The 14,408-nt window shown below is 36.2% G+C and overlaps 5 non-coding genes across 5 annotated transcripts; 1 reads left to right on the forward strand and 4 right to left on the reverse strand.

The window, feature by feature from the left end:
• Positions 1–201: 201 nt before the first annotated feature.
• Positions 202–289, reverse strand: TRNAS-GCU (transfer RNA serine (anticodon GCU)). Its single transcript has one exon. It is a non-coding gene; the product is annotated as a tRNA-Ser (tRNA).
• Positions 290–3,916: 3,627 nt separating this feature from the next.
• On the reverse strand, positions 3,917–4,004 carry TRNAS-UGA (transfer RNA serine (anticodon UGA)). Its single transcript has one exon. It is a non-coding gene; the product is annotated as a tRNA-Ser (tRNA).
• A 1,347-nt stretch (positions 4,005–5,351) lies between these two features.
• On the reverse strand, positions 5,352–5,425 carry TRNAM-CAU (transfer RNA methionine (anticodon CAU)). Its single transcript has one exon. It is a non-coding gene; the product is annotated as a tRNA-Met (tRNA).
• A 1,958-nt stretch (positions 5,426–7,383) lies between these two features.
• Positions 7,384–7,455, forward strand: TRNAT-GGU (transfer RNA threonine (anticodon GGU)). The gene has a single exon. It is a non-coding gene; the product is annotated as a tRNA-Thr (tRNA).
• A 3,621-nt stretch (positions 7,456–11,076) lies between these two features.
• TRNAC-GCA (transfer RNA cysteine (anticodon GCA)) lies at positions 11,077–11,147 on the reverse strand. The gene has a single exon. It is a non-coding gene; the product is annotated as a tRNA-Cys (tRNA).
• Positions 11,148–14,408: the final 3,261 nt, after the last annotated feature.

The raw sequence follows: 14,408 nt of genomic DNA on the forward strand, positions 1-14,408 counted from the left end.
TTGTTTATACAGTAGTGATATTCTTTGTTTCACTCTTTATCTTTGGATTCTTATCTAATGACCCAGGACGGAATCCTGGACGCGAGGAGTAAAAATTCAGTTTTTTTTTTTCTTATTGGATTTGTTTCGTACATTTATCTATGAGAAAATCCGGGGGTCAGAATTCTTTCCAATTCGAAAGTCCCAAATGATCCAAGGGAGCGGAAAGAGAGGGATTCGAACCCTCGGTACAAAAAAATTGTACAACGGATTAGCAATCCGCCGCTTTAGTCCACTCAGCCATCTCTCCACGTTCCAAAGCGAAAGGTTTCCGTGATATGATATAGGCAAGAAATAAGAAATAACGGTTGCAAAAAACCCCTTTTTTTTCTTTCAAAAGTCTATAAAAATTATATTGCCAATTCCATTTTAATTATATTCTTTTTTCTTAATGTTAATAAAAAAAGAAGAAAATTCTTGTTTTTTCTTTCTAAAAATCGATATTGGCCGAGAGACAATCAAATAGATTTTCTCTTTAGCGGGCATTTCCATATAGGACTTGTTATAATTATAATAAAACAAGCAGGTTATATAAAAAAAACGCTTTTTTTGTCGATTATTTATCAAGAAAGCAAAAAGGGTTCTTATCAAATCCACCATAAAATTGGAAAGAAGCATAAAGTAAGTAGACCTGACTCCTTTAATGATGCCTCTATCCGCTATTCTGATATATAAATTCGATGTAGATGAAATTGTATAAGCGAATTTTTTTTATTTCCTTAGACTTAGACCGCGCAAGACAAGAATTTTTCGCTATTTACGATTTCATATTCTTGTTACTAGATGTTCTATAGGAATAAGAAGAAATCGCAACTCCTTTGCGCTACACATAAAATTGGATTTCGAAGGTCCATTTTTTTTTTTCAGAATCCTCTATTATTTTAGTTCTTCCACCCATGCAATAGAGAGGGAATGGGAAAAGAAGGGTTACTTTTATTTGCATTTTTCCCTTAAAAGATAGACTTTGAAATAGGAGTCTTGGAATAATGCTGAATTCAAAGGTTTATTTCTTTCTATAGTATAAGAAAAACAATTTATTTCTATTTCTATAGTATAAGAAAAACAAATAAATAGTATAAGAAAAACAAATCGAATCAAATTCATGGATTTACCACGACCTCGGTTGTGACTGTGACTCCATAGATAAAAATGGGAAATTTCTCTCTTCGAGACCATTGAAAAAGGGCATTGAACGAGAAAGAAATCGTCCACAGATAATAAAACTATCATATGCCTTGGAAAGTGATATGAGGTGCTCGGAAATGGTTGAAGTAATTGAATAGGAGGATCACTATGACTATAGCCCTTGGTAGAATTCCTAAAGAAGAAAATGATCTATTTGATACTATGGATGACTGGTTACGAAGGGACCGTTTCGTTTTTGTAGGATGGTCTGGCCTATTGCTCTTTCCTTGTGCTTATTTCGCTTTAGGGGGTTGGTTTACAGGGACAACTTTTGTAACTTCTTGGTATACCCATGGATTGGCTAGTTCCTATTTGGAAGGTTGTAATTTCTTAACCGCAGCAGTTTCTACCCCTGCCAATAGTTTAGCACACTCTTTGTTGCTACTATGGGGGCCCGAAGCACAAGGAGATTTTACTCGTTGGTGTCAATTAGGCGGTCTATGGACTTTTGTAGCTCTCCACGGGGCTTTTGCACTAATAGGTTTCATGTTACGCCAATTTGAACTTGCTCGGTCTGTTCAATTGCGGCCTTATAATGCAATCTCATTCTCTGGTCCAATTGCTGTTTTTGTTTCTGTATTCCTTATTTATCCACTGGGGCAATCTGGTTGGTTCTTTGCGCCGAGTTTTGGCGTAGCAGCGATATTTCGATTCATCCTTTTCTTCCAAGGATTTCATAATTGGACGTTGAACCCATTTCATATGATGGGAGTTGCCGGAGTATTAGGTGCGGCTCTGCTATGCGCTATTCATGGAGCGACCGTAGAAAACACTCTATTTGAGGACGGTGATGGTGCAAATACCTTCCGTGCTTTTAACCCAACTCAAGCTGAAGAAACTTATTCAATGGTCACTGCTAACCGCTTTTGGTCCCAAATCTTTGGTGTTGCTTTTTCCAATAAACGTTGGTTACATTTCTTTATGCTATTTGTACCCGTCACCGGTTTATGGATGAGTGCTATTGGCGTAGTTGGCTTGGCTCTGAACTTACGTGCCTATGACTTTGTTTCCCAGGAAATCCGTGCAGCGGAAGATCCTGAATTTGAGACTTTCTACACCAAAAATATTCTTTTAAACGAGGGTATTCGTGCGTGGATGGCAGCTCAGGATCAGCCTCATGAAAATCTTATATTCCCTGAGGAGGTTCTACCACGTGGAAACGCTCTTTAATGGAACTTTCGTTTTAGCTGGTCGTGACCAAGAAACCACCGGCTTTGCTTGGTGGGCTGGGAATGCCAGACTTATCAATTTGTCCGGTAAACTGCTTGGAGCTCATGTAGCTCATGCCGGATTAATCGTATTCTGGGCCGGAGCAATGAACCTATTTGAAGTGGCCCATTTCGTACCAGAAAAGCCCATGTATGAACAAGGGTTGATTTTACTTCCACACTTAGCTACTCTAGGTTGGGGAGTAGGGCCAGGGGGGGAAGTTCTAGATACTTTTCCGTACTTTGTATCTGGCGTACTTCACCTAATTTCCTCCGCAGTCTTAGGCTTCGGTGGCATTTATCACGCGCTTCTGGGACCCGAGACTCTTGAGGAATCTTTTCCATTCTTTGGTTATGTCTGGAAAGATAGAAATAAAATGACTACAATTTTGGGTATTCACTTAATTTTGTTAGGTCTAGGTGCTTTTCTTCTAGTACTCAAGGCTCTTTATTTTGGCGGTGTATATGATACCTGGGCCCCTGGGGGGGGAGATGTAAGAAAAATTACCAATTTGACCCTTAGTCCCAGTGTTATATTTGGTTATTTACTAAAATCTCCTTTTGGTGGAGAAGGGTGGATTGTTAGTGTAGATGATTTAGAAGATATAATTGGTGGGCATGTATGGTTGGGTTTTATTTGTGTATTTGGCGGAATTTGGCATATTTTAACCAAACCCTTCGCATGGGCTCGCCGTGCATTTGTATGGTCTGGAGAAGCTTACTTGTCTTATAGTTTAGCTGCTTTATCTGTCTTTGGTTTTATCGCTTGTTGTTTTGTATGGTTCAATAATACAGCTTATCCGAGTGAGTTTTATGGACCCACCGGGCCAGAAGCTTCTCAAGCTCAAGCATTTACTTTTCTAGTTAGAGACCAGCGTCTTGGAGCTAATGTGGGATCCGCTCAAGGACCCACAGGTTTAGGTAAATATCTAATGCGTTCCCCAACTGGGGAGGTTATCTTTGGAGGGGAAACTATGCGTTTTTGGGACCTTCGTGCTCCATGGTTAGAACCTCTAAGGGGCCCCAACGGTTTGGACTTGAGTAGGTTGAAAAAAGACATACAACCTTGGCAAGAACGACGCTCAGCAGAATATATGACCCACGCTCCTTTAGGCTCTTTAAATTCCGTGGGTGGCGTAGCTACCGAGATCAATGCAGTTAATTATGTCTCTCCTAGAAGTTGGTTATCAACTTCTCATTTTGTTCTAGGATTCTTCTTTTTTGTGGGCCATTTATGGCATGCAGGAAGAGCCCGAGCTGCTGCAGCAGGTTTTGAAAAGGGAATCGATCGTGATTTGGAACCTGTTCTTTACATGAACCCTCTTAACTAAGATTTTCTTATTTATACCTGTTCTACTTTTTTTCTGTTCTGGCTCGGTTATTCCATCTAGCCGAGCCATTCATTCCTTTTTATGAAAGAAAGATAAGGGACAGAAAAAAAAAATAAATAAAAATGAAAGAAACAAACGTATTCAATAAGCAAAAGGAGAGAGAGGGATTCGAACCCTCGATAGTTCCTAGAACTATACCGGTTTTCAAGACCGGAGCTATCAACCACTCAGCCATCTCTCCACAGCCTAATCCTTATTTTACTCCTACAAATAGAACATAGCCATATAAAAAATAAAAAGATTTATTAGCCTCTAGAAAGATATCAGATACAAGTTCCTTTTCGATATATCTCTGTATACTGTATACACGGATACAGGATCCGCTATACCCGCTTGTGAAATAAAGAGTAAATAATCTCTTCTCACCCCCATATCCAAATAAAAAAGCGGTTTAAGTAATAAATTTGAATTAAAGAGAAGAATCAATGGATTCATGATTAAACCCCTCCTACTTCTTGTATTTTTTTACAATTTTGGTTTAAGTGAGGGATCAAATATGTAGTCAACTTTATTTGATGGTAGCTTGGAGGATTAGAAATATGACTATTGCTTTCCAATTAGCTGTTTTTGCATTAATTGCGACTTCCTCAGTCTTAGTAATTAGTGTACCCCTTGTATTTGCTTCTCCTGATGGTTGGTCAAATAATAAAAATGTTGTATTTTCCGGTACATCATTATGGATTGGACTAGTCTTTCTCGTAGCTATTCTGAATTCTCTCATTTCTTAAATGAAATTTGGTTAATATTTATTAACCCCATAAAAAAGAAATAATAAAGGCCATTTCTTCTAAAAAATTAGAATAGTGAGACGTATTAAAACGCAATTTGCGTTCCGAATTGCTAGCTCTTCTCTTTCAGTATTATGAAATTCCATTCCCATTAGAATATTCATTGACAGATAATAAAAAAAGGAAAACTCTAATATAATAGAAAATGAAATGAAACGGTCGACCCAGACATAGAAGGTCGACCCAGGCGGATATACGCTATAAAATATATACCGTAGCGAGCGTAGTTCAATGGTAAAATATCTCCTTGCCAAGGAGAAGATACGGGTTCGATTCCCGCCGCTCGCCCGCTTAATTTATCAAAGTACTATGATAAAAAGTTTAGTCTAGTTAACTGTTTAACTACTTATATTAAATTAAGTATTAATTAGGTGTTAGTCTAGTGCCGTATCCCTTACTATCTTACCCTTCCTTTGCATCCCACTCAAAAAAAGAGGGCGCTCCAGAGGCAGAAATAGAACTCGCCAACAGAGCTCCAAAAATTGGGTATTAACTGAGACAAACAACGGGCAAACTTTTTTTAAAGGGAAGGGAGAGGTAGACTGTCCCTTTCGTTTCATTTTTATTTTCTGCAGGGTAGGGAGAGGCCTTGCGCCTTCTTTTTTTGAAGGCAAGTGACTTCGCAAACTGCTCAATTTTGCCCTCTAGGGCCGGGAACTAATGAATAAAAAAGGGTTGGATACGCCCCTCTACCATACATATCTAGAGAAATAGAATAGTCCTTTTATACAGACTGCTAAGTGCGGAGACGGGAATCGAACCCGTGACCTCAAGGTTATGAGCCTCGTGAGCTACCAAACTGCTCTACTCCGCTCTGGAGTACCAGAAACTGGTGGACAAAAAAGGCTTGAATACAAGCCTCTAACATGTCTAGACAAATAGAATACTCCTTTTATACAGAATGGAGCGGGTAGCGGGAATCGAACCCGCATCGTTAGCTTGGAAGGCTAGGGGTTATAGTCGACGTTGGTTGATTATTTTTAACGTCTCTAATTCAAAACCGAACATGAAATTTTGATTTCATTCGGCTCCTTTATGGATATTCTCACCACTTAACATCTATGTCAGCTTTTCTATTTGAATGGAACCAAAGCTCTCCGCTTTCTAGATGATCCTTATAGAGTAGGAGATAGAAATTCTATCTAAATTCATCTAATCTACTTACTTCGTTCCCTAATTTCATTCAAGAGATCCTGAGGAAAAGAATTGGGTTTCCACCGAGCTGAAACAATATGCGGATGGTTCTAGTAAACCAAAACTATCGTTTTTTAGCTATTTGGCTTCCTTATTCCTTATTTTAAGAAGATTTAGTTACGATTGGAAATCAACTTTTTTGTATCTTCATCCATAGATCCTTTACTCATATTTTCAAAATTGGAATACTTAATCCAATGCAAAATTATGCTTCGCGACTCTGTACTCATAATCCTATTTTTATTTTGGATGCAATTTAAATTAGTCTTTGGATACAAATCGCCAGAATGTATATTCTTCCTCAATATGCTATTGAGAGGAAAAGGATTTAATCCTTTATAAGAACTAAAGTTTTCATCGGAATATAAAAATAAAAAACTTAAGGATGCCTTAAGTATATCATTTCAAATTCAGTTATTAATAGAACGAATCACACTTTTACCACTAAACTATACCCGCTACATTGTAGATTATGGTATAAATGGTACCCTTTGTCAAGGATAGCCATTTGACAAGAAGGCTAATTCCCCCTTATTGAATCAGATGGAGAAGGTTCATGACACTGAGCCGTTGGTACTTCTACTTCGATCGCTCGCCTTTACTTTAGGATTTAGATAGCCCCTCTGGTCTGTAAAAAAAATCTTTTCTTACCATGCTAATAGCGCCTGAACCAAATGTATTTATTTTGATTAGGATCCTATTCTACGGTTACGACTACAATAATAATTATTTACTTTGCAAGGACGTAAGTGTGTCAGACTGCTAAATTGTTTTATTATTCCTACAATATAAACTAGGGGATATAGGGGGTAACACTGTCCCTATAAATTCCTTTTTTCCTTTTCTTTTTTGTCCAGAATTGAACAAAAAAGAAATTATGGAAGATGTTTTCTTCCCCCATTAAGTCCGAGCCATAGAGTAAGAGTGAGATGAGTTTTCCAAATTCATCATAGACTTTCCCTATGGCTTGATAGAAGTAAGCAGCAAAGAGTCGTAACTTAAAGAAAAAAACGGACAGGGCCGACAGATTTACCTGATGTAAAGAAGATCCTAAAAGTCTCTGATTAGTCGACTCTCTCCATTTAACACTTTCCTCTCTCTCCTTTTTTCCACTGACTCAATTCTAGTTTATTAGATTCTTGTTTAAAAGAATGCAAAAAGTTCAATAGAACTAAGAACACATAAAAAATAGCATAGAGGATCAAGGCCATTACCAAAAGTTCCTCCCAAGGATCCTATATCCTATTGGGTATCTGTTCCCCGCCTTTTCCCGCTAGGATCGGAAATCTTATATTTTCCATATCCATATACCGTTGAATCCTTGGGGTTCCAGAATCCGCCTATTTTACTAGTCTTCGGAAACGGAAAACCCTGAACCAAGAAGAGTTGGATATGTTATGTAGGGTATGTTTTTTTTTATTAATTTTATTTTGAGCTCTCAAGATATCGATATATACATATACAATCTCTACATAATGTCTCTCTCTCTATCTCTATATATTATATATATAATATGTACATTATGCAGTAGACCCATAATGGGAAATCCAAGTGGCTAATTTTTGAATTAAATAAAAAGCCCTTTTAACTCAGTGGTAGAGTAATGCCATGGTAAGGCATAAGTCATCGGTTCAAATCCGATAAAGGGCTTTTTAAATTAGTGGTAGAGTAATCTCGTGCTAAGACGTAAGTCGTTGGTTCGAATCTGATAGAGTACTTTTCTACTAAATTGATTCACTTTTTTTCTTTGTTTTTGAAACTTTCTCTATATTTTTAGAGAATTTTATGACTTAGTGCGGGATGGATGCATTTTTGGTATGAACACTAAATGAAGCACGGAGAATTAATCTATAACGATCAACTAAAAAAAATCCTAGATGAAAACATAACAGAAAAGTTGGAAAAACTCTTTGCTTTGGATCTATTTATACTTTTCGAGTATATTGACAATTCCAAAAAACTGCTCATACTATGATTATAGTATAATCACGAGCGGTTGTATATGGCCCTATCGTCTAGTGATGCCCCTATCGTCTAGTGGTTCAGGACATCTCTCTTTCAAGGAGGCAGCGGGGATTCGACTTCCCCTGGGGGTAGGGAGTATTATGAAAGGAGGTTAATCATAGATTAGCAAAAACCCTAGAATAAATTCTTCCTGGGTCGATGCCCGAGTGGTTAATGGGGACGGACTGTAAATTCGTTGACAATGTCTACGCTGGTTCAAATCCAGCTCGGCCCAAACCAAAAATCTAGGGCTTCGTGAGTATGAACTAAATCCTTTTGTTTTTCTTCCATAAAATAAAATGTCTGATCTATAGAAATAAAAGATAAAGAAAAAAGGGAAATTTTTTTTTCTAATCCATATCTCTCTCATTCCTTTCTTACAAACAAAAGAGTTTTTCTTATTGAAGGCTGGATTATTATCCATTTTTAGTGATAAAAAATCACGACATACTAGTTATGTCACTCTCACTATACCCACGTATAATATACATATGTGGGTATGTAGTATATGATTCGTCTATTTCTTAGAGTACGAAAGACGAATCGAATCTTCTTATGGTTCTATTTAAGAATGGGTATGCCATACACCCCGCGGGGATTGTAGTTCAATTGGTCAGAGCACCGCCCTGTCAAGGCGGAAGCTGCGGGTTCGAGCCCCGTCAGTCCCGAACTAGGGTTCAATGAATGGAGAAATTGATATTTCCTTTTTCCATGAAAAAAAGGGGCAGGGAGCAAGATCAAATACCCACAGGGCACCCTTACTTCACTTTTTTATTTTGCATCTCTCATTAAAGAGGGAGGGAGGGCATATAGGAATTTTTTTTTCACTACTCCCAATCGATAAAGAAAGACACACATACGATATGTGGATTAGTAGAATTTAGGATATTATATTACTCTATCTTTCTTTATGATGATACCATCCTCATCTTAATTTCCTATTCCACTCTTATGGAATAGAGTACCGGTATTTTACCGGAATCCATACATAAATCGTATTCCCTTTTTATTTCAGACCTCTTTTCCCCATCTCACTTCTACTGCTTATTTGGATGTCTATGTGACCCATAGAAAGTGAAAGTTGGTCATATAATACATACATAATTGTATGTATAACTATAAGAAAAAGGAAGGGAAATTGTATAAGATTAAGAAAGTATAAGATTAAGAAAGCTCGTGGGTTAGAGATATAGAAAAGAAAAAGTAGAAAAGGATTAAAAAAGAGGGAATTCCTAATCCAATCAAAAAACCCATTTTGGTCTTAGTGTGGATAGAGGATCTTCCTATGTTATACTATATAACTCTCATCCGTGAAATATAACTCTCATCCATGAATTGATTTGATAGATCCGATATTCATAATATTGAATTGATTCAGTATTATCAGAATGCAAGCCCTACCCTTGAATTTACAAGATACCCCTTTTTCCTCTCCATGGGATTACATCCCGAGTTATTGTGAAAATAAAAAATAAAGAGGTTATGGAAGTCAATATTCTCGCATTTATTGCTACTGCACTGTTCATTCTAGTTCCTACTTCTTTTTTACTTATTATTTATGTAAAAACAGTCAGCCAAAATAATTAATTGGAATTCCAATTAATCATTGAAGAAATTAAAAAGGGATTAAATAAAAAAAATCCAAGTCTTAAATGAAAGGATCTGGTTGGAATCTTAAAGTGTGGTAGAAAGAACTACATATAGTTTTTTCTACGACACTTTAGATTCTTTCTATTATATTATCTTTGAATCTACATAGAATAGATTAGTAGATTGAAATAGTTAAGTAGTCTAATTCAATTTCTTTTTTCATTGCATCCACTTAATTTCAATCAGGTCAAAATAAAAAAATCTAAGACAATTCTTGACCAAAGAATCCATGGAAGGAAAGAAAAATAATATGAAGAATAGACTATAGTAAAAAGTAAAAGGAAATGGAAAATGTGTGATATGCCGTGAATAGTTCCGTGGAAGAAAGTCTAATTTTCTTATGTATAGAACTTTTTTTAACCATTCGTCATTTCTAGTAGAAATTCTGAATTGGTATAATGGCTCTTTCTTACATTACAACTTACAATACAAGAGTTTCTTACAGGAGTGAAACAAAACTAAAGAAAAAGATTAAAGAATAACGTTTGACAAAATGATTAATGCAAAATGATCCATTAAAGAAAAGAATTGATACAACAATTTGATTACTTAATCAATTAGTAGTATCCCTAGAGTCCACTCCTTCCCCATACTACTAGTGAAAGAGAAAATGTAAAGACTACCATTAAAGCAGCCCAAGCGAGACTTACTATATCCATCTAAATTATGTCTCCTATTTCTATGAAGGGATTATTCTACTATTGATCAATAATCATAGTGGAATCAAGGGTACAGAGTCAAAAAGGGATTCCGCCCTAAGGCCATGGATCAATCAGTTCAAGGAATTTACTCCTAACAAATTCTTATAGGAATTCTGGTAGAATTAGAGAGCATTAAAAATACGAGATACTATAGCCCTTTTTTCCTTAAAAAAGAAAGAGTACGGGAATGATGTCCTGAATAGAAGAAGCGGGAATAGGAAGATTTTTTATTCCTTTTGTTACTCTTTTTTTTTTTTTTAAGCAAAGGACGCCCGAATATACCATAAAATTATCGATAGATAAATATTTATTGGATACCTACCTTACCTAATGTTTATTTTTGACCTAAACCCTGCAGCCTTGCTTTGTATCATTCTATGAAAGAATGAAGAGATTTTATCCATAATACAACTCCTAAATTGATTTTTGATCGACCTATTTAATCTGATTCTCGTTAGAATTAAGTAGTCCTTACTTTAGTGTATGTAGGTAACATAAGATGTACGATAAAAAAATGTATAATAATTAGTAAGTCTTGATATTCTTTCGTGGAGTCCCTTCTTGAATCTTAGATTGAAAAAAAAAAAGAATGCCCCTTAGGGACCTTTCTTTGGATACCAAGATTTCTGACATCTTATCCTCGTATTTTAAAATTATCAAATCGAATCTCAATTAAGAACCAATTCAAATTCATATAATAAAAGAATAAGGAAACACTACCTCACCCCTATTGATAACCATTTTGGCCACTACCGTCAAAACAAACCCTAACCCTAGTTTGAGGATAGAACTATGGTATGGTTTCTCTAAACCCAGTATCGGCAGGCCCAGTTACTCTCTTGCCCGAACTTATGCGAAGTAAAAATTTATCGAATTCGATCAGCACTATAAAAAAAACCTAAGTATTTTATTGATCAGGCGGCACCCAGATTTGAACTGGGGATAAAGGATTTGCAGTCCCCTGCCTTACCGCTTGGCCATGCCGCCAAAAAATCCGATCAAAAATCTAGAAAACAGCAAGTATTCATCCACGTTTTCTTACGAAAAGCCCCTTTTATTTTGAATATAATTCTACTTACTTTTTTCCAATCTTTTTCAAAAAATCTATTCCTGCTTTTTTTGATCCAGTTTCTATTATTCTCCTCGATAGATTCTATCTTAAAACATACATTGTTAACACAATAAAACTTCCCATTTCTTTCTATTGAGATGAAAAAGAAGAAAAAGTGGATTTCTATTCACAGGCTGCAAAATTCAGAATAAATTGGAACCGTTAACTAGAATTCTCTTTTTTTTATTGCAGTAGTGAACTACTCTTAAATCGGTATTATCTCCCCCCCCTTCAATGGCATAATAAAATATTATGGCTTTATGCTTAATCCGTGTATAGGTAAACTTTAGGTCCGAACAGCATTATTATCCAAAGATCCCCTTTATGTACATATCTCTATGGGGAATCATGCTTTAATTTTTCAAAGTATTAAATTAAATATCTTGAATAAAAAAAGGAAATTTGCTCTGATATAGAGTATAACCTGACTATCTTGGCGTACCCAAGTGAAATTACGATAAAAGAAAAGCATGGATATGGGGAGAGGTGGATAACTAGATTGGCATGTACTTAAAAAAGGGACTTACTTTATTTTAGAATTCCACAATGAAATACTGAATTTTCTAGCAATTATACTACTCCGATCCGAAATAAAAAAGAACCCTCAAATTATTTTGAGAAATTAAAGTAAGCACGCTATTCTAAATCGAAGTAAAGTCAAACTTTCTAGTATATTATATTACGGCTTTATTACATTCATAGAAAGGAGATAAAATGAGAAATCTTTGCCATCCAATCTGATTAGAATATCATAACATAAAGTATAAGTGGCAGAATTTTTTTTGTAGGAATGTTTTATCAATTCATTTTCATTTCATTTGTACCCCTGGCAAACTCGAACTTTCGTCCAAATGGTCTCTATTCATATGTATGAAATACATATATGAAATACGTATGTGGAGTTCCCTAGAATTTCATGTGATTCAGTAAACAGAATATAGATTCCATGATTGCTAGATCGATCCATAGGGATTGATGAAGAGTGAGCTGATAATGGAATTTTTCTTTGATAAACAGGAAACTTAAGATTAAGATGCTCCGGAATGGAAACGAGGGAATGTCCACAATACCCGGATTTAGTCAGATCCAATTCGAGGGATTTTGTAGGTTCATTAATCAAGCCTTGGCAGAAGAACTTGACAAGTTTCCAACAATTAAAGATCCAGATCACGAAATTGCATTTCAATTATTTGCGAAAGGATATCAACTGCTAGAACCCTCGATAAAAGAAAGAGATGCTGTGTATGAATCACTCACCTATTCTTCCGAATTATATGTATCTGCGAGATTAATTTTTGGTTTCGATGTGCAAAAGCAAACCATTTCTATCGGAAACATTCCTATAATGAATTCCTTAGGAACCTTTATTATAAATGGAATATACCGAATTGTGATCAATCAAATATTGCTAAGTCCTGGTATTTACTACCGCTCGGAATTAGATCATAAGGGAATTTCTATCTACACTGGCACTATAATATCAGATTGGGGGGGGAGATCGGAATTAGCAATTGATAAAAAAGAAAGGATATGGGCTCGCGTGAGTAGAAAACAAAAGATATCTATTCTAGTTCTATCATCAGCTATGGGTTCGAATCTAAGAGAAATTCTGGATAATGTTTCCTACCCTGAAATTTTCTTGTCTTTCCCGAATGCTAAAGAGAAGAAGAGGATTGAGTCAAAAGAAAAAGCTATTTTGGAGTTTTATCAACAATTTGCTTGTGTAGGTGGGGACCTGGTATTTTCGGAGTCCTTATGCGAGGAATTACAAAAGAAATTTTTTCAACAAAAATGTGAATTAGGAAGGATTGGTCGACGAAATATGAATCGGAGACTTAATCTTGATATTCCTCAGAACAATACATTCTTGTTACCACGAGATGTATTGGCCGCTACGGATCATTTGATTGGAATGAAATTTGGAACGGGTATACTTGACGATGACGATATGAATCACTTGAAAAATAAACGTATTCGTTCGGTTGCGGATCTGTTACAAGATCAATTCGGATTGGCTCTTGGTCGTTTACAACATGCAGTTCAAAAAACTATTCGTAGAGTATTCATACGTCAATCGAAACCGACTCCCCAAACTTTGGTAACTCCAACTTCAACTTCAATTTTATTAATAACTACTTATGAGACCTTTTTTGGCACATACCCGTTATCTCAAGTTTTTGATCAAACGAATCCATTGACACAAACTGTTCATGGGCGAAAAGTGAGTTGTTTAGGTCCTGGAGGGTTGACGGGGAGAACCGCAAGTTTTCGGAGCCGAGATATTCATCCGAGTCACTATGGGCGTATTTGTCCAATTGACACGTCTGAAGGAATCAATGTTGGACTTACTGGATCCTTAACAATTCATGCGAGAATTGATCACTTGTGGGGATCCATAGAGAGTCCGTTTTATGAAATATCTGCTGAGAAAGCAAAAGAAAAAAAAGAGAGACAGGTGGTTTATCTATCACCAAATAGAGATGAATATTATATGATAGCAGCAGGAAATTCTTTGTCCTTGAATCAAGGTATTCAGGAAGAACAGGTTGTTCCGGCTAGATACCGTCAAGAATTCTTGACTATTGCATGGGAACAGATTCATGTTAGAAGTATTTTTCCTTTCCAATATTTTTCTATTGGGGGTTCTCTCATTCCTTTTATTGAGCACAATGATGCGAATCGGGCTTTAATGAGTTCTAATATGCAGCGCCAAGCAGTTCCGCTTTCTCGGTCCGAGAAATGCATTGTTGGAACTGGATTGGAACGCCAAACAGCTCTAGATTCGAGGGTTTCCATTATAGCCGAACGCGAGGGAAAGATCATTTCTACTGATAGTCATAAGATACTTTTATCAAGTAGTGGGAAGACTATAAGTATTCCTTTAGTTAACCACCGTCGCTCTAACAAAAATACTTGTATGCACCAAAAACCCCGGGTTCCACGGGGTAAATCCATTAAAAAAGGACAAATTTTAGCAGAAGGAGCTGCTACAATTGGGGGCGAACTTGCTTTAGGAAAAAACGTATTAGTAGCTTATATGCCATGGGAAGGTTACAATTTTGAAGACGCAGTACTAATTAGCGAACGTTTGGTATATGAAGATATTTATACCTCTTTTCACATCCGGAAATATGAAA

The sequence above is a fragment of the Triticum urartu genome, unplaced genomic scaffold (assembly GCF_056163025.1).
Source record: "Triticum urartu cultivar PI428250 unplaced genomic scaffold, HENAU_Tu73 scaffold2, whole genome shotgun sequence".
Lineage (NCBI taxonomy): Eukaryota > Viridiplantae > Streptophyta > Magnoliopsida > Poales > Poaceae > Triticum > Triticum urartu.